Source organism: Macaca mulatta, chromosome X (genome assembly GCF_049350105.2).
Source record: "Macaca mulatta isolate MMU2019108-1 chromosome X, T2T-MMU8v2.0, whole genome shotgun sequence".
NCBI classification, from domain to species: Eukaryota; Metazoa; Chordata; class Mammalia; order Primates; family Cercopithecidae; genus Macaca; species Macaca mulatta.
In genome coordinates, this window is record NC_133426.1 from 127,676,838 (window position 1) to 127,697,313 (window position 20,476).

Genomic DNA, 20,476 nt, shown 5'->3' on the forward strand with positions numbered 1-20,476 from the left:
CCACCTCGGCCTCCCAAAGTGCTGGGATTACAGATGTGAGCCACCACCCCTGGCCAAAATGTAGATATTTTAAAGAAAATGAAGGCCATAGAAAAGATTGACTCTGAATCTGAATGTCTTCTCTCAGAAGCAAAAGTTATAAGAGGAGGAGAAGGAAGATTGAGATAGATTTGGTGCTTTAGTATAGTTAGTAAGTGAGGTAAGGCAGGAGACTGCATGCATTTTCCCCCAGCTGACCCTTCTCTTAAGTGGCCTGAGAGCCTAATTTTTTGCTTGCTAGTCTGCTTTTACATAGTAAGTTCCTTGTCATTATTCTTCCTGGCTTGATTTACTATTGGTATCACTTTTAGTAATTGCAGGTGTCTGTGGGACAAGGAGATACTCCTGTGACTTGCTGCAAGTTTAGATGCTCCTTTGTCTCCTGCTGCATGGACACTCTTAAGTTTCTCTGGAACGAGACTGTTTAGATTCTTGCTCAATGAGTTTTTTATCTTCAGTGAGTGGCTCAATATGTGTGTATTGGAATTTAATCTATATTTGGAATGTACTCAGATGCTATAGTTTGTGTGTGACAGGGGACATTGTGTGTTTATATCTCTCTGGACAATTAAATAATCTAATAACCAAATCTGCAAGTCCTGCTTACAGTACTCAGTAGGAAATTCACATGCATGTCAAATCACTTTGGAAACTGTAAACCGCTTTACAAATCGAAAGGATACTAACAAGCAGCTAAACACATAAGATAGCCCCTGAAAATTCTTCATTAGCAGATCAAGCCTGCTGAGCCAGGTGCAGAGACAAATTTCATATTATCTTTACTCACTGGAGGAGAACATTGGCACAGTTAATCTAAGAGCGGTAGATAATCTAGGCATCCTTGATAATTTGTGCTAGAGGTGTATCATATTACAAGTTAACTTTTGTGTTTTATTGAATCCAGTAGAAATACCAGTTGTCTGTCAATGAGCACAACTACATAGGGTATGGATTATTGATAGCCTAGGAATTAAGCACTTTTTTGACTAATGCACAAAGTGGTTGATTCTCATCAAAATACAGATTTTTGAGACTTGAGATTATTCCATGTGACACCTGATTCTATATTGCCTTATAATGTTCTCCATTTATGTCAAAGATATTTGGCTTATTACTCTAACTATATTACTTAAAAGCAAATCTTGGCCGGGTGCGGTGGCTCATGCCTGTAATCCCAACACTTTGGGAGGCCAAGGCGGGTGGATCACCTGAGGTCAGGAGTTCGAGACCAGCCTGGCCAATATGGTGAAACCCTCTCTCTACTAAAAGTACAAAAATTAGCTGGGCATGGGGGAATGTGCCTGTAGTCCCAGCTACTTGGGAGGCTGAGACAGGAGAATTGCTTGAATCTAGGAGGCGGAGGTTGTGGTGAGCCGACATTACACCACTGCACTCCAGCCTGGGTGAAGGAGAGAGACTCTGTATCAAATAAAAAATAAATAAAAATTATGAAATGAAACTCATTTATTGAAAAAATTCCATGGGATGATTATTTTTCCAGGCTCTTTCATGTATATTACAATCGTTGAATCCTCACAGTATTCATGCAAAATGGAATTTTTACTCTGTTTTTCTTGTTGAAGTGCTGAGAGCTTAAGTCAACTTGTGGAAGGTCACACTACCACTCAATGAGGAGTAGGGATTCAAAGCCAGGTATTTCCATCACAAGTCACTGCTTTTTCATTTTTGGTGCCTGCTATTCTCTTTTATCTGACTCTGATTTCTCTAAATGGGAAAATATGTACATTCTTCATACACCTTAGTTGATGGAGAAGTGACCCAGAATCCCTTTGTTTGTCATCAGTATTAGAAAGGAATCACAATTCTTTAACTGCAAGCAAGAGGAGTCCGAACACTATTTGAAAATTTTCTATTAGGTTGATGCAAAAGTAATTGTGGTTTTTGCCATTGAAAGTAATAGCAAAAACCGCAGTTACTTTTGCACCAACCTAATAATATAGAAACCTGGAAATTCTCATGATACTTTCACTGTCGCATGATGTACACCTGAGGAGATTTTGGGAAGAACACTTTGAATCTCTCACCACATCTGTGAATTTCAAAGTGTATGTGGAAAATGGTAAGATTGTCTAGGGAGCAGAAAGACAGGTATCTCTCCATGAGCACTAAGCTGTCTTATCCATTTTTCAGTCACTCATTTTCTAAAAATGAATCTGACATGTTTTTTTTCTTTTTCCAGGAAAAAATGAGAACTCATTTAGGTTAAATTTTCAGCTATAAAATCCACTTTTAATCTGTCACTTCATTACTAGTATCTCAGCCAGGAGAGAAAGGTCTCAAAAACAAAAATGATATTCCAGTATGTATTAATCAATTGGATGGAAATACTTTATGTCTTGAATGCAAAATTTTGAAATGTATCATTTAAGGATCAATATGGTTTCTAAGTAACTAAAGCTAAATCAATACCAGCTCGACACTTCACTTTAGTAACAGATCGTTAGATTCTAGTGTTTCTGAACCTGTAACTACAAATACATACTGCCCAGAAATAGTTTTCAGAGTAAAAATTTTTCCGATTTGTCTTTTTAGATGTTGATTTATTTGTGCATTCCATGTATAGTCAAACCTTTTTATAATGTTACTGTAGAGGTAAGGCAAATTCTCTTAGAAGAACTGTATTAGACTTATTTTGTGGGGTTTCTAAGTCTCAAAGGGCTTAATTTGACCTATGTATGTCCAAAATCATGTAATAACAGAGTTCAGCTGTATTGTGTATTATTGATTTCTGCTTACTCACTGTAGTTTTAGTGCACAGTGGGCTTAGGGAATTAATGAATTTTATGTTAAATGCTTAAGGACAAAAGGATAAATTTCAATTCTGCATTTCAGCATTGAAGAAAACCCCAAGTGTATATGATTTAACCTCTTATGTGAGGGTTTGAATTAGTTCCTTGTACAGAATTTCTGGCAAGGTCATTCAATCTTAGATTGGATTAAATAAAGCATAGAATTTAGAGGAAAATAGGTTGAATTGCACAGATACCTTGCAGGAGACATATAAGACTCTGAAGACACATTTGAGGAGATAATAAAGGGGCTATATACAAAGGTATGGAGAGGGATTTGGGATATGAACAAGAGATAGTCATCCACTATCAATAATATGGAACTATTATCTTTTTCAAGCCTGAAAGAGCAAAGAGAGAAGCAGTTTCTGGAATTCCAAGAGTTCCTGATAGGAACTGTGGCCTTTGGTAGAAAAACACAACTACAGCCAACCTGAGATTGAGCAGGAGTGAGTACCAGGGGAATAAAATCTCTGCTTCCACACCCTCATTTTCCTCCTGCATTCCCTCTCCAGTGATTTCCACAGTCCAAAACTAACTAAAATCTATAGGACAAGAGAGCCTAGTTAATGTGGTACATAAAGGAGTTCAGACTTGTTGGTAAAGAGCAGAGTAAAGAGTAGTTTGGAAGAGGTAAACAGAAGATATTCAACCGAAAGGTGGCAGTCTCTCTTTACCCTATCAGAGCACGTCTAGAGTCTAGTAATTAATTCTCAACAAAAAAGGGCCACAGTGAAGCAAATGTTTTCAAATAAAGCAAACCAATATAATGAGAAAATTCAAAGGCATTCCATATGAAAAAGTTTAGAGGAAGTAGCACTGTTAATGCTGATAAAGAAAAGATTTGAGGATCAATATAATATGGTGGTAGAAGGTATAGACTCTGAAGTCACCTCTGAACTTCCTAGCTGTGTGGCCTTGGGCAAGCCACTTAACTTCTTGTTGCCTCAGCTCTCTCATTTGTAAAGTTGTGGTTGACACTTGTATCTACTTTGCAGGGTTGTTATGAGGATTAAATTACTCATTATGCAAAATACTTAAAAAAGTACTTGGTACATAGTAAATGCTATGTATGTTAAACAATTGGGGAGAGTCATGGTAGAGAAATTTGAGTTGGTCTATATGTCCTGAAACAGTTGATTCAAGCCCACTGAATGAAAACTCTTAAGACAGATTTTCATTCAGTATAAAGATAAATTGTCTCATAGATGTATTAAATAGTGATCTAATGTAGTAGTGAGTTTCCCATCTTAGAGGTGTTCAAACTGAGACTAAATGACAAGTCATGTCCTGCAGAGATTCAAGCTTGAGAGATTGGATTTAGAAGACCTTTAGAATTCATTTCAATCCTGGCATAGGTCTGATTCTTCAGAAAAATTCATGTGTGTTGCATTGTATATATAACCTTGTTAGCTCAGCCTCTGTCTTAACCAACAACTGCCATGTGGGCTATAGTTTGTCCAGATGTGATTCTTGACCTTTATGTAGTATATGAAAAAGCAGGTTCAGGCTCGATGCAGTGGCTGTCGCCTGTAATCCCAGCACTTTGGGAGGCTGAGGCGGGTGGATCACAAGGTCAAGAGATCGAGACCGTCCTGGCCAACATGGTGAAACCCTGTCTCTACTAAAAATACAAAAATTAGCTAGGCATGGTTGCATGCGCCTGTAGTCCCAGCTACTCAGGAGGCTGAGGCAGGAGAATCACTTGAACCCAGGAGGCAGAGGTTGCAGTGAGCTGAGATCGTGCCACTGCATGCCAGCCTGGTGACAGAGTGAGACTCTGTTCCAAAAAAAAAAAAAAAAAAAAAAAAAAGCAGATTCTGAAATTACTTTGTGATTATATTATGTTCCCCATCCTCCATCATCTTGCAGTAATCTCCCTCCATTTCCATTTTCACCAATAAAAATAAATGGACTAGGTGTCATAGTTTTCTGTTTAAGAGTGTAGCCTCTATAGTTATACCATTTAGATTTCAGATTTAATCTCAGCTGCCTACTAGATATATGTTTTGAACAGATTGTTTAATCTTTTACACCATCAGTTTTTGCCACTGTAAAATCAGGATAATAATAATCGTTACAGGCTCGTGAAAAGGTTAAGTGAGATATTATAGACAAAGTTCCTGGCATATAGTAAACTTTGAGTGAAATCACTTGTTATAATAATATCTCATGCAAAATGTTTTTGTTATTATAAAACTAGTTCTTGAGATGCCTGATTAACCTTGGGTGTTGCAGGTTTTCACATTTCCCTTGACAGGAGCCTACATTCTCCAGTTAATTCTGAAGGGTTTCTGCAGGGATTGTAAAGCTTCTGGGCAAAAGGAAAAAAGATAATTGGTCTTTCAATAAGAGACACCTTCCACCTTCCTCTTTCCTCTGAGGCCATCCCCATCCCAAAGCAAGTCATAAAGAATGGCGTGCAGCAGAAAAGCAGTCCTCTAGCTATATGGAGGAGACCATACCAACAAAGAAATTCTCCTTTTTCTCAGAAACCAAGCATAAAGCTTATATTTGGGTTTTCTTATGAATAAAGCTTCAGAAATTAGAATAGCCAGCTGTGAAAGGCCTGGCTGCTCCTTGATCTGTAGAACAAGAGCATATGATAAAGAATAATAAAAGAGAGAAAAATACCACCTTCCTAGGCTTCGTCTATATAATGAAAGGAGTTTTCAAACTTCCTTTAGCTGTAAATAATTTCAATTAGCATTTTTGATGAAGATGAATGTAAATACCAATTCTGCTGTATGCTAGAACCAGTTGATTAGCTATTGTATGAAGTGCTACAGGCTTCTATTTGGGGAAGGAGGAAAAACAGGCACTCTTGTTTGGCATTCTGTCCTTGTCTCCTCCAGAGGCATTGAGTCCAATCTTCCCTTTTCTCTTTTTCATCTAACCACCCCAAATGCAAATTGATTTCTTAAGGGTGGCATCTCAATGCGAAAATGACAAGAAAGGAAACTTAAGGGTAGAGTGAAAGACTCATCCCCAGTTTGCTTATTCCAGTTATAGCACTGAAAGCCTTGTGTCCTGGGAGCTCCCTCAATCTTGGACAAACCAGGATAGTTGGTCACTCTAACTGGGCCCATAGGAAACATTATTCCTGAAATCATAGATTAAAACCTCTGTGAAAAACCTTGTCAGCCTGAAGGTTAGTGTCTGCATATCCCAATAGGTCACCTAGCTAGACTAGTGAAACAAAGTTATCTTTGACCTGAGAATCGGTAAATAAAATGAAACACAAATAAGAAGAGAAACAATATTGATGAAGAAGGAGCAGAGAGAAGAGGAAGAGGAGGAAACACAGTTGGCATTTATGTAATGCTTTCTATATGCTAAGGGTCATATTATTTTATATAAAGTAGGATATAACTTACTTCAATCCACTATTATCCTCACTTCATAAATGAGAAAACTGAAGTTCAGTGAAGTTCTGTGACTTTCAAAGTCAAGTGGAGCCAGAATTTAAATCCACACCTTTTTAACTCTGAAGTACACACTCTTAACCATACAATAATGCCTTGTTTATTGAGAACTGCCTATATTCCAGGCATTGTGCCAGGCCTTTTGGATACAGCAGTGAGCCAAACACACGTGATCCCAATCCCTACCCTCATGGCGCATCAGTCCATGTAAGAGTGACCCATGTAAAAATTAGATACTTGTTTTTGAAATCATTACAGTTGCATGAATGTCACTGCTAAGTTACCAATTTGAACCAGAATTCCAGAAAGGGTCTATTATTTCTTGATGTTCTATGTCTAAGCAATTATAGGAAGTGGCTAAACCAGTTTTTGACTCATCTCAGAAGGATGAGGCCCTTGTTTTAGGAAGCTAAATTAAGTATGACAACATGAGCAGCTGCTGATGAGATAAGAAAGTGAAGGTGATTGTTCTGTCAGTGTTCTATTATGCATCAAACAAAAAGAACATGATTGAAAAACATTTATTCATGGTGTCTCTTTAGAACCAAAAGGTAGGTCTTCATTAACATAGATTTTATACTAGTTGCAAGGTTTTTTGTTTTTTGTTTTTGTTTTTTTCTTTCTGTCTGTCAGTAACTGTCAAAGTTAAGATCTACTTATGTTTAGAGCACTTATGGTGGGGGTTTGTACCTCCTCAAACGTTAGCCTTACCTTGAAAGTTAGTGTAGCCTATTAAGTCCTGCTATGATCTATTTCTTATATTACAGGACAAATGGCAGTCATAATATGTATTACTTGTTGTGGGGGGGCTATGCATATGTGGAAGTAGGGGATACATAGAAATCTCTGCACTTTCCATTTGACTTTGCTGTAACCTAAAACTGCTATAAAAATTTATTTAAAAATACATAACATCTACTTTTAGGATCTGCTTGGTCCATACCTAGATCAGAGGTTGACAACTATGGCCTGGAGGCCAAATTCAGCCTGCTGCCTATTTTTGTACAGCCTGTGAGCCCAAAATGATTTTTACATATTTAAATGGTTGAAACAAAAATCAAATGAAGAATATTTTTGGCATGTGAAAATTACATAAAATTCAAATTTAAGTGTCCATAAATAAAGTCTTGTTGGAACACAGCCATGCTCATTCCTTTATATATACCGTCTATGGCTGCTTTCCTGCTACAGTGGCAGAACTGAGTAGTTACTACAGAGACTGTATGGGTCACAAAGCCTAAAGTTTACTATTTGATCCTTTATGGAAAAAATATGCTGACCTTTCTATACGCAGGATTAGCCCCTTCCTCTAGGCCAGAGGAAGGGGCTAGAGCAAGGGGCTAATCCTGTGTATAGAAAGCATACATGATAAAGCTCACGATTATGAAAAAAGTCAATCATAATCATCAGTGTTATATTTTGGAGAAAATAGCAATATCAGCAAACATAAATTGATCCAGTAAATGCAAGTCAGTTGAATTCTACAAAGATTAAGAAAAAACCTTATATTATATCTCTAATCATAATCGTTACAGTATTTTTAAACTTCTATTTATAGTGGCTATGACCAATAGCCATTGATCACTGATAACGAGACCCCACAAAAACATACATAAAACTTTGTATTTTAGCTGACATTTATATATAATACATAAATATACGATGTATATATTTTATATATCTGTTTGAGTTTTCATCCAGGCTTCACTACTACTAAGATTAACCCTGGAGAAGCTACTGAGTCAAACGAACAGTAAAGATGTGATTTATTTTTTGCTATCCCTTTCTCAGAGCTTCTCTGTAATACTTCTGACTTAAAACTGTGGCTCTAATTTTTTCTCCAAAGTAAAGAGAAGAAATAAATATGCAGAGATTTTTCTCCCCTGCTCCACTCTTCCAAAATCCCTGGCTCTTTTTTTTCCAGCAGTATCATTACCTGCTATGCAGAAATGATGAACTCAAAAATATTCAGTTAAGATGTTCCTGTCAGTGTTGATTTAATAAATCAACACTGGAAATTAAACTATTAATTTTTCAAAACATTAAACAGCAAAGGAGCACAAGAAGAAAGATTAAGGGAATAGGAAATTATCACCTAAGAAATATTTACCCTTCATGATAGCCCTTGTATAACACTGCAGATTGAGATTCTATCATTTGTTACTGAATACTATAGCAAAGGAAATGGATTGCTGTGTATTTTATTTAGAGCTGGACTGGGTGCTGGATGGGTGAGCAAGTGAGTAGAGGTCTAGGAATAGAGAGGGCTAGGTCAAAGGTCAGTGTAATGAAATATGGGACAGGGCTCAAATGCTTTCATCATACTGAAGAAACAGTGACTAGGAGCATGGACTCTGGAGTCAAATGGACTTGGGTTTGAATTCTGGTGTTTCCATTTAGTATCTGAGAGGTCTTAATTGGGTTATTTAATCTTAATGAACTTTAGTTTCCTCATTTGTAATTGTAATTTTAACCCTTTATGAGATTGTTGTGAGGATTAAATAAGGTGTATATAAATATGCTTAGCAGTGGGCCTGGCACACGTACTCAATATATGTTTATTTTTGTTGTTGTTAGGGATGCCAAATGAAAGAGTACTGGAAATCATTGTATAACTAATTAATAATTTTTTATATGGTGAATTTCCATATACTCATATAAAGGAAGGCAGTGGAAGGAATAATGAGTGGAAGTTAGGAGACCTGTGCTTTAGTCTGGATAATAATAGTAGCAACAACAATAAGTTAGTATTTATTAGGCATTCACTCTGTGCTTAATACAATAACTCTAAGAAGGGAATGCCCTTATCCTCATTTTAAATTTATAGGAACTAAGGCTTAAAATGATTTGGCTTCTTGCATAAGTCAACACAGCTATTAAGTGCAGAGTTGGGATTTGAACTCAGGCAGACTGACTCCCGAGCCTCAGTGATTAACCGTGAGACTATACTATCCTGGTTCTGCAATTATCTAGCTCCTATGACCAAGGGCATAACAGCGCTACCCATATGATTGTACAGGTTATGCACTGCACATCTCAAGGGGTATTCTATTCATATTGGGTATATGCAGTGAATAACCTATGCAATCATATGGGTGGTCATGGGGAAGTTCCTTATCTTGTCTAGGTTTTAGTTTCCTTTTCCCTAAAAATGAAAGGTTGGAATTAATTTGTCACCAGGCCTCTTCCAGCTAAGGGTCTAGTGTAAATATGTGGATAATTAAACAAGAATTCTTACTTGCTTTGGAGAGTTTTACACATATAGTTGAATTTGTGCTTATCTGATGAAATAAGTACCTAGAGCAAATCAATTAAGGACATGACACTAGGGAGATCTGGGGCTGGATGATTAGGGAGCTGCCTCATGCACTTCTGCTCAGGTTCTCAGTATCTTGAAGAAACAGTCCATATCTACCACGGATTCTAGAATAGCAAAAGCAAACATCGCTTTTTCAAACATCCCCAGGAGTTAGGGATATGGCTAACTGAATAGGTCCAAAATGCTTTCTTTGCCAGGATGTGAATTGCATAAAAATTAACTGCATACAGCACCATAGATTCAAAAGCAGTCATTCAAGTAAATTAGGTGTTGCCTATAGGAACCCATTTCAGTGAAGCAATTAATTAAGCAAGAATTGTATGTACTATCCATCAATAAGCTTAAAGGCATGATTTAATTGTTAATATTGTAGATATACAGATCTGTAGAGATAAATTGGATTGAGGTATCAGGATGTTTCTATCACGATACTGTATTATCACTCAACATTGTTCCTCTTAGATATTTTGCCTAGTTTCAGTTAAATGATGCTTTCTATAGTCAGGCTTAACTGAAGAATAGATTAGCATGTTCTATTCAATTGTATTCCATGTCCAGATAGAATTCATTACTAATTAGTTGTATTTTACCATTAACGACCTATGATTAAGGTAAATTTAAAAATAAGTATTCTTCTGATCCTTCCTCCTCACTAGGCTTCTTACTCTTTTTAGAGTTAAAAATTCTCCCATCCTCAATAAAATTTTATGGCTCTGGCACCTTACCAACTGTCACAGCCCCTACAGCCTTTCTTATGTAGGCAATCAATTTAGCTCCCCTGTGAGAAAGGTAACTACCTGCTTACAACTAATCCAAGGTTGGGAATTTCTCATGTTTTCTATGCTTTAAGATGACCTCTTGATTCCTACTCTAGTTATGCTGGTTTCTTCACCATTCGATGGCTTCTCCTTCATCTTCCTGCCTCAGAGGTTTTGCTCAGACTGTTTCCTCACCTGAAATCTGTCTCCCATTCACCCATTTCTGCCTGTTCCTCTTTACATTTAAAGCCCAATGCAGATTGCACTTCCTCTAATAAGTTTTCCTCAGAACCCATCTTTCCATCTTCTACACCCTCTCCAGCATTTTGCTTATATTTTAGTTATAACTACAGTGACTGCATTTGCTGAACTGTACAATCAGGACACATGCTTTGACAACTCTAAGTATACTTATGAACAATGTGATAGATTATTTGAAATCAAGGCAGTTCTAGAAAATCCAGAGTGCGTGTTTGCCTTAATTGTAGCACTCATTACAGTCTGCCTTGTGTTGGCGTTAATTATGCATTTGTTCAGATCCTTCTTGATGTTGCAAGCAAGAATTGTGTCATATGCATCCCTGTGTCACCCTACACCTGTCAGATTTCTTTGTCTGCAGTAAGCATTTATTTTTCATACAGTCATCAAATATTTATTAAGCTAATATGTGGCAGGCCCTAAGTGCTAAGTGTTGGAGATAAGATGAGGTCCCTACTTCCATGAAATAAATAATTACACCACCAGGAGATAAGCACCATTTAGGGTAGACCTGCAACATGTACGAGGGGCTCCTAACCTAGACATTGAGAATTAGGGAAGTCTGGGAGCAAGTGATTCATAAACAGAGGACTGAGAATGGGAATGATTTCATCAGGAAATGATGGGGCTTAGGGGTTCAGGTAGAGAGAACAGTGTGTGAAAAGGTCCAGAAGTGGGAGAAGAATGGCCATTTGCAGAAATTCAGTTTTTCAGTCCCATTTTGAATGTAGAATGTGAAGAATGGAATGAGAGAAGAAGAGGCTGAAATGGGAAGTGGGTCACTGGGCCAGGTGCTAGGGATACAGGCATGAATAAGGAATGACCCTTGATCTCACAGAGTTTACATTAAAAAGAACACGGAGAAGTAAGGACAAATTGTGGTACAGTATGATGGTGCTCTGATTACAGACATTCTGTGTACTGTGAGAACACATATTAAGATACTTCACCCTTAACAACTAGGGGAGGTTTACCAGCAGATGTGAGTTTTAAGTTGAAATGTAGATCACTACATGCTAAGTAAATTAAATTGCTAGTATTTAGCTATTTTGCCATTTCTACTATTCTGAATCATAGCGTGAGACAGAAACTACCAGAGAATAAGAGAAGGTTCCTTGCTTTCTCTGGTTCCTTGCTTTCCTCTCTACATCTATGCACAGTGGCTGAAATAGAGAGATTGATTAGATAAAATATAATCCTTTTTCCCAGTAAGAAAGCAGTTTCTCAGTCACTTTATTACTTGGCTTGAAGCATCTTCTCTCTCTTCTGATCAATATTTTAACTGAACGTTACATAAAATGAAATTTACATTTAAGTGTTCCCTTAGCAACCATCACACAAAATCAAATACATCTGCTTTCAGAATCCACTTCTCTTTTGAAAATCCTTATAGTTACACAATTTTCTTCTATTAGTAAAAATGGCTTTCTAAATGGACTACCATCTCTTTCAAAACGAAGTGTTTTAAAAACCATATTTAAATATAATGTATGGGATTTTAGAATAGAGATATGAAATGGTTGTACCAAAACTTTTCTTCATTTATTTAATCAGTCAGTCAATTAATAAACATTTATTAGTACCTATAGGTGCTATGTCAGGTACTGAGGGTTACAAAGATAACATATGGTCCTTTGCTCTTATAAAGGTAATAATGGAACACCTACAGCAAAGTATAATACAATGCTTAAAATGATGATACACAGTAAATGTTGTGGGAACACATATATATTTGGGTTTGTTATAATTTGTTATTACAATCTTTAACATGTATTGGAATGAATCTAAGAAATATCAGCTGTCAGCTTTTGCTGCTCTAATCCCAGAAGTGAATTCTGAATATATAAAACGTCTTTGTATCTGTGAGTGCTCACATTGTCATAGGAATCTGGAAAAATCATAAAAGTGCCATGAGGAACTGTCAGTAACTATGTGCTACATAAAGTCAATGTGCAGTTCAGAGGGATTTCCGGAGTTTAATTTTTCAGCAAATGTGATGTCCTTGCCAAGAGAGAACATGGAATACTGAAAGGATGTGAAATGTTCAAAGATTACTGTGATTAAAATAACATTTAAAATAGTATGCTTTCTTCAAAATAGGGAAGGGGGAATCTATGCCTAAGTCCACAATATGGAGTTTTAAACTGTTAAAATCCACCTTCACAGGCCCTTTAGTCTTTTGTAATCCTGTTCAGAATTCCTTAGATGTTCTGTGGGACAGTAGCAATTCTAAATTGCACGTGAGCCTGCCTCAGGTTATTAACACTAGTGGTGCTCTGACTTCTTCAAGCAAATATCTTCTTTGCTAGTATAGGTAATTTATGCGTTTTTTCCTCAGCATGTATTTACTCATTACTGTTATACTTAGGGTAAAGACTATGTTTCTTACTATAGTCTACAAAGCTCTGCATGGTCTGGTTTCCACTTGACTTCCCAACCTCATTCTACACATTTCTCTGCTTTGCATTTTAAGCTCCATCAAGACTAAGCTACTTGTAGTTCCTGAAACACAGCATGTTGTTTTAGGTTTCTGAGCTGTAAGTCACACTTCTCTTTATGCTTGGATTGTTCTGCTGCAACTTTGATTAATCCATTAATTATATAAGATTTAGCTCAATTACCAACTCCTCCAGACTGCCTTTCTTTACCCTTCATCTTCATATGTCGGGTAACACAGTCTCCTTCTCTGTTCCCATAGCATCTTGTAATCATATCTGGTACCTCTCTCTCAGAAATTTAAACTTGGCTCAAATCTCCAATTTTATAACTTCTGTCACTTGAGTGCCTTCTGCATCATCTCTATAAATTCCCAGTTTTACTTCCTGATGTTTGCTATTGTGTCTGTTTTGGGGTCTACACAGATTCTTCAGTTTTGCTTAGTACTAAATGTAAAAACCAAACTACTCTTCTTTAATGTATTATACAAAAAATAAAGTCACATCAAGCATATGGTACATTTTTTCAGTTTTACTAAATATTTGCAGGGTCATAGAGAGGAATGAGATCTCTCACTGTATAACATTTTTCCATCTTGCTAACTCCTTCTCATGATTACCTTCCTTCCAAAACCTTTTCTCCTAACAAGTGATCCTCTCAGCAATATTTAGCTCTCTGGAAAATGTGTGATAATCTACCTTCATCCTACTTACATGCCACCCTCACTTTTTTCTTTTCTGAAGACTGGCTTCTCAAAGGCCACTGGCTTTTCCCAACTCCTCTAGAATTTAGGGAAATTATTTTTTCTTAATCTCTCTATATCCTTATCCCAAAAATTTTAAGGTTACATTTAAAAGGTTTGCTTACATATTTCTCTCTTCCATTGTGAGGAAGGAAGATAACTGATTTGTTCTATTCATTGCTGTATCCCTAGTGTTTAGCATAATGCTTAACATATAATAGTTTCTTAATAAATGTATGATGAATTGTCATTTGAACACATCCTAGAAAGCTTTGAGCTAGTGCTCATGCTAATGTGTTCAAGGATTATGTGTTTGGTCTGTGGGTAAGCCATTTCCTTTTGTTCAGTTCTATAGTCAAAGTTTATACCACAAAGTCATGTTAACTTATACTTTGTAAGCACAATATATATCCTCTGCCCTATGTACTAAGAATAGATGAAAAGGACTAAGAGAAGCTACCTAATAAAAACAAGCACTGTTCTAAGCACTTTATGCATATTAGCTTGTGTTCTCACAACAACCCCTGTGAAGTAGATATTATCGTCTCTGTTTTCCAAATAAGGAAGTTGAGGCACAGTGAGGTTAAGTAACTTGTCGAAAATCACATACCCAACAAGTACAGTAATTTGAACTTAAGGCTAGACAGTCTATTCTAAGAGTCCTGCTCTCTCAGTTACTGTGTAATACTGCCTTGAGAGCACAAGAATTGGGTTTTCAGGTATGGATTTTAAAGGCTTAGCATTAGAAAATATAAACTTCATAAGGCCTAGTATAATCAGAGAAGTCTGCATGAAAGAAATGTACATTGAAAGGCAAACAGATTTCTATTTTTGTTGTTTAACTCCATTTGGCCAGGTTTTCTTGCTGCCACAAGCCAATTTATGCAAAATTACGACCTTTAGATGGGTGGCCAACAAAAGCCAAAGTGGTTGGCACCAGATGGATCACTTGACATATCTGCTACTGTGTGAGCCTTTTTACGTAGTTTTTATATTCTTGTAATTGGAATAATGATACTAGGTCACGTGATTTGTCTGAGTTTCATAGGGATAAGAAATGCCTTGTCATTTACAACTGAAAAACAAAATTCAACTGGTCATCTGTTATCTCTTTTTGTGATGCTTATCAGGGTTCAGATTTTAGTACCAAGGAGTGTTAAAGCCAGTTTAACATTTTAAGTTATTTGCAATCAGATAGTAAAGAGAGCTCACTAAAATACCAATTAGGCTAAAAGCAAAAGGTGAAGAAATAGTCATCTATTGCCTGAGAGCACAGGAGGAGGGACAGTGATCTGGATATAAACCCAGGCATTTCAGCAGGCAGTGGCAACCCCCTTTGGGTCCCCTCCCATTGTATGGGAGCTCTGTTTTCACTCTATTCAATGTTACAACTGCACACTCTTCTGGTCCGTGTTTGTTCTGGCTCGAGCTGAGCTTCTGCTTGCCGTCCATCACTGCTGATCGCCACCGTCACAGACCCGCCACTGACTTCCACCCCTCCGGATCTGGCAGGGCATCTGCTGTGCTTCTGATCCAGTGAGGTGCCCATTGCCACTCCTGATCAGGCTAGAGGCTTGCCATTGTTCCTGCGCGGCTAAGTGCGTTCATCCTAATTGAGCTGAACACTAGTTGCTGGGTTTCACGGTTCTCTTCCATGACCCACAGCTTCTAAGCTAACACTCACCTTATGGCCCGAGGTTCCATTCTTTGGAATCTGTGAGGCCAAGAACACCAGGTCAGAGAACAAAAGGCTTGCCCCCTTCTTGGGAGCAGCCCGCCACCATCTTGGGAGCAGCCCGCCACCACCATCTCAGGAGCTCTAAGAACAAAGACCCACTGGTAACACCATTAACACATATACTAGCCTTGTATTCATGGCATAAATAGCAACAGTCATAGTTGATGGATTTTTATTATGATAAAAAATAGATAACATGAGATAAATTCTCCTAACAAATTTTTAAGTGTGTGATACAGTATTGTTGAGTATAAGCTCAATGTTATACAGCAGATATCTAGAACTTTTTCATCTTGCATAACTGAGATTTTTTTACCCATTGGAAAACATTCCACTTCTGCCTGCCACCAGCCTCTGGCAACGAGCATTCTACTTTCTGCTTCTATGAGTATGACTATTTTAGAAAGTTCATATGAATGGAATCATGCAGCATTTGTCCTTCTGTGACCAGCTTATTTCATTTCACACAATCACCTTAAGTTTCATTCACCTTGTCTCAAATGACAGGATTTCATTTCTTCTTAAGGCTGAATAATATTCAAATGTGTATTTATGTGTGTCTCTCTATATAGCTCTCATTTACTTTATGCTAATGAAGAACACATGTGTTTTACATATCTTGGCTATTTTAAGTAATGCTGCCTTGACCATGAGAGTTCAGATATCTCTTCTAGATATAATTTCATTTCTTTTTGACATATACCCAGAAGCGGGAGTGCTGGATCATATAGTAGTTCTATTTTTAATTTTGTGAGCAACATCCATACTGTTTTCCACAGTGGCTGCACCATTTTAAATTCCCACCAGCAGTGCACAAGGGTTCCCTTTTCTGCACAACCTAACAGTTGTTATCTTTTATCTTTTTGATGATAGCCATCTTAATAGGCAGAAGAAGATACCTCATGGTCATTTTAATTTGCATTACCCTTATGATTAATGATGTTGGGCATCTTTTCATACAGCTGTTGGCCATTTATATGTCTTTGAAAAAATGTCTATTCAGGTTCTTTATCCATTTTTTGAATTGGGTTATTAGTTTGCTTGCCATTAAATTGAGTTTCCTTATGTATATTAGATAGTAACCCCTTACCAGGTATATGATTTGCAAGTTTTTTTCTCATTCTGTTATTTCATTGATTATTTTCATGCTGTGCAGAAACTTTTTAGTTTGATGTGGTCCCACTTGTTTATTTTTGCTTTTGTTACCTATACTTTTGGTGTCCTATCCAAAAAAATCATTGTGAAGACCAATGTCAAGAAGCTTTCCCCGCTCCATGTTTTCTTGTAGGATTTTTACAGTTTCAGGTTTTATGTTTAAGTCTTGAATTGATTTCGAGTTTATGTATAGTTTAAGGTAAGGTCCAATTCCATTCTTTTGTATGTGGTATCCCATTTTCCTACCACCATTTATTGAAGAGACTATCCTTTCCCCATATGTGGCAACTTGGTGAAAGAATAGTTGGCTGCGTATGCATGCGTTTATTTCTGAGCTCTATATTCTATTCCATTGGTCTGTGTACTTGGTTTTATGTCACGACTATGTTGTTTGATTACTATTACTTTGTAATACCATTTGAAATCAGAAACTGATTACTCCAACTTAATTTCTCTTGCAGGAGATTGCTTTAAATAATCAGAGTCTTTTGTGTGGTTCCAAATGAATTTTTTTTTTTTTTTAAGAGTCTTGCCCTGTTGCCCAGGCTGGTGTGATCTTGGCTCACTGCAACCTCTGCCTTCCAGGTTCAGGCGATTCTCCTGCCTCAGCCTCCCAAATAGCTGGGATTACAGGCATGTGCCACCACACCTGGCTAATTTTTGTATCTTTGGTAGAGAGAGGGTTTCACCATGTTGGCCAGGCTGGTTGTGAACTCCTGACCTTGTGATTCACCCACCTCGGCCTCCGAAAGTGATGGGATTACAGGCATGAGCCACCATGCCCAGCCGATTCCAAGTGAATTTTAGGATTGCTTTCTCTTTCTCTGAGAAAAATACCATTGGAATATTGACAGACACTTTACTGAATTTATAGATTGCTTTGGGTAGTATAGACATTTTAACAATATTAATTCTTCCCAACCATGAGCAAGGGATATCTTTTATTTATTTATTTGTGTGCTCAATTTATTTCATTGATGTTAATAGATTTAAATGTCTAGATCTTTTACATATCTATATCTATATATCTGACCACAATGGAATAAAACTAGAAATCAACAATTACAGGAATTCTGGAAACTATACAAATATATGGGAATTCAGCTGGGCACAGTGGCTCATACCCGTAATCCCAGTACTTTGGGAGGCCGAGGCAGATGGATCACTTGAGGTCAGGAGTTCGAGACCAGCCTGGCCAACGTGGTGAAACCCCATCTCTACTAAAAATACAAAAATTAACCAGGCGTGGTGGCTCATGCCTGTAGTTCCAGATACTAGAGAGGCTGAGGCAGGATAATCGTTTGAACCTGGGAGGTGGAGGTTGCATTGAACTTAGATCGTGCCACTGCATTCCCGCCTGGGTGACAGTGTCAGACTGTGTCTCAAAAACAAAACAAAACACAAATATATGGGAATTAAACATTGTGATCTGAATGACCAGTCAGTCAGTGAAGAAAATAAGAAAATTGAAAAATTTTAGCAAGGTCTCACAATACAAAATCAATGTGCAAAATTTACTAGCATTCCTATAAAACAACTACAGTGAAGCTGAGAGTCAAATTAGGAATGCAATCCCATTCACAATTGCTATTAAAAAATACCTAGGAATACAGCCAATCATATAAATGAAAGCTCTCTACAAGGTGAACTACAAAACAGTGCTCAAAGAAGTCAGAGATGACACAAACAAATGGATAAACATTTCGTGCTAATAGATAGGAAGAATCGATATTGTTAAAATGGCCATAGTGCCAAAATAATATAGAATCAATGCTATTCGTATTAAACTATCATTGACATTCTTTACAGAATGAGAAAAAACTGTTTCAAAATTCATATGGAACCAAAAAGGAGTGCAAATAGCCAAAGCAATCCTAAGCAAAAAGAACAAAGCTTGAAGACATGCTACTTGACTTCAAATTATACTATAGGCATACGGTAACCAAATCAGCATGGTACTATTACAGGAACAGACACATAGATCATGGTACAGAATAGAGAGCTCAGAAATAAGACCACACCTGCAATTATCTGATCTTTGACAAACCTAACAAAAACAAGCAGTGGGGAAAGTAATCCTTATTTAATAAATGGTGCTGGGATAACTGGCTAGTCATACGCAGAAGATTTAAACTTGACCCCTTACACCATATACAAAAATTAACTCAAGATAGATTAAAGACTTAAATGTAAAATCAAAGCTATAAAAACCCTGGAAGACAGTCTATGCAATATCATTCTGCATATAGATATGGGCAAATATTTCAAAACGAAGACATCAAGAGTAATTGCAACAAAATCAAAAATGGACAAATGGGATCCTATTAAACTAAAGACCTTCTGCACAGAAAAAGAAACTATCAAGAGAAAGAGCATACAACCTATAGAATTATAGAAAATTTTTCATACTATGCATCTGACAAAAGTCTATGAAGAACTTAAATTTATTAAACAATTAAAAAGTGGGCAAATGACATGAACAAATACTTTTCAAAATAAGACATACAACCAATGATAATATGAAAAAAAGTTCAACATCACAGATTATTAGAGAAATGCAAATCAAAACCACAATGAGATAACATGTCACAACCGTCAGAATGGCTATTATTATTTTTTATTATTATTTCAATAGTTCTTGGGGAAAAGGTAGTATTTGGTTACAGAGATAAGTTCTTTAGTGCTAATTTCTGAGATTTTGATGCACCCACCATCTGAACAGTGTACAGTGTACTCAATGGGTAGTCTTTAATCCTTCACCTTCCTTCTACCCTTCCCGACTGAGTCCCCAAAGTTTATTGTATCATTCTTTTTTTTTTTTTTTTTTTTTTTTTGAGGGCCCAGAGAGCAAGTTTATTTGGTGAATGCTGACGGCAAACATCATCCAAGAGAGACAAGATGGGAAAAGTGCTGAGAAAGGAGAGCCTAGGGAAACTTCAGGATAGATACAAAATTCACACAGGGAAAGGCACGGAGTCAGGAGACTGGGAGGGTCCTCAGCCATTCAGCACCATGCGGACGAGCTCTTCATAGTTGATACAACCATTGCTGTCCTTGTGCCCTGCCACCAGCATCTCTACTTCTTCCTCTGTCATCTTCTCACCCAGTGTGACAAGAACATGCCGGATTTCAGCACCCATGACGGTGCCATTTCCTTCCTTGTCAAACACCAGAAGTCCTTCGACATAATCCTCATAGGTGCCCTGGTCCTTGTTCTTGGCCACTGTCTGCAGCATGGGCAGAAAGTGCTCAAAGTCCAGCACCTTCACATTCATCTCATCACTCTTGGGGTTCCCCAGGACCTTGAGCACCTCGGCGTTGGTAGGGTTCTGGCCCAGGGCCCTCATCACGTCCCCACACTGGCTGTACAGGATCTTGCCATCACCTGTTCGGTCAAACAGCTGGAAGGCCTCCTTGAACTCTGCAGTCTAGTCTTCGGTGAAGTCACACATCTTGACTGCTCAGCTCTGCGGGACCTTTTCCTGCAGTAATGGCCTATTGTATCATTCTTATGCCTTTGTGTCCTCATAGCTTAACTCCCACTTATAAGTAACATACCATGTTTGATTTTCCATTCCTGAGTTATTTCATTTCGAATAATAGTCTCCAACTCCATCCAGTTGCTGAAATTGCTATTATTTTGTTCCTTTTAATGGCTGGGTAGTATTCTATGTTGTATATATACACATCACATTTTCTTTATTTACTTGTTGATCAGTGAGCATTTGGGCTGGTTCTGTATTTTTGGAATCGTGAATTGTGCTGCTGTAAATGTGTGTGTGCAAGTATCTTTTTC

At 37.4% G+C, this 20,476-nt stretch overlaps 1 pseudogene across 1 annotated transcript; it reads right to left on the reverse strand.

The window, feature by feature from the left end:
* Positions 1 to 19,583: 19,583 nt before the first annotated feature.
* On the reverse strand, positions 19,584 to 20,175 carry LOC697761 (myosin light polypeptide 6 pseudogene; annotated as a pseudogene). Its single transcript, XR_013412750.1, has one exon. The product of XR_013412750.1 is annotated as a myosin light polypeptide 6 pseudogene (transcript).
* Positions 20,176 to 20,476: the final 301 nt, after the last annotated feature.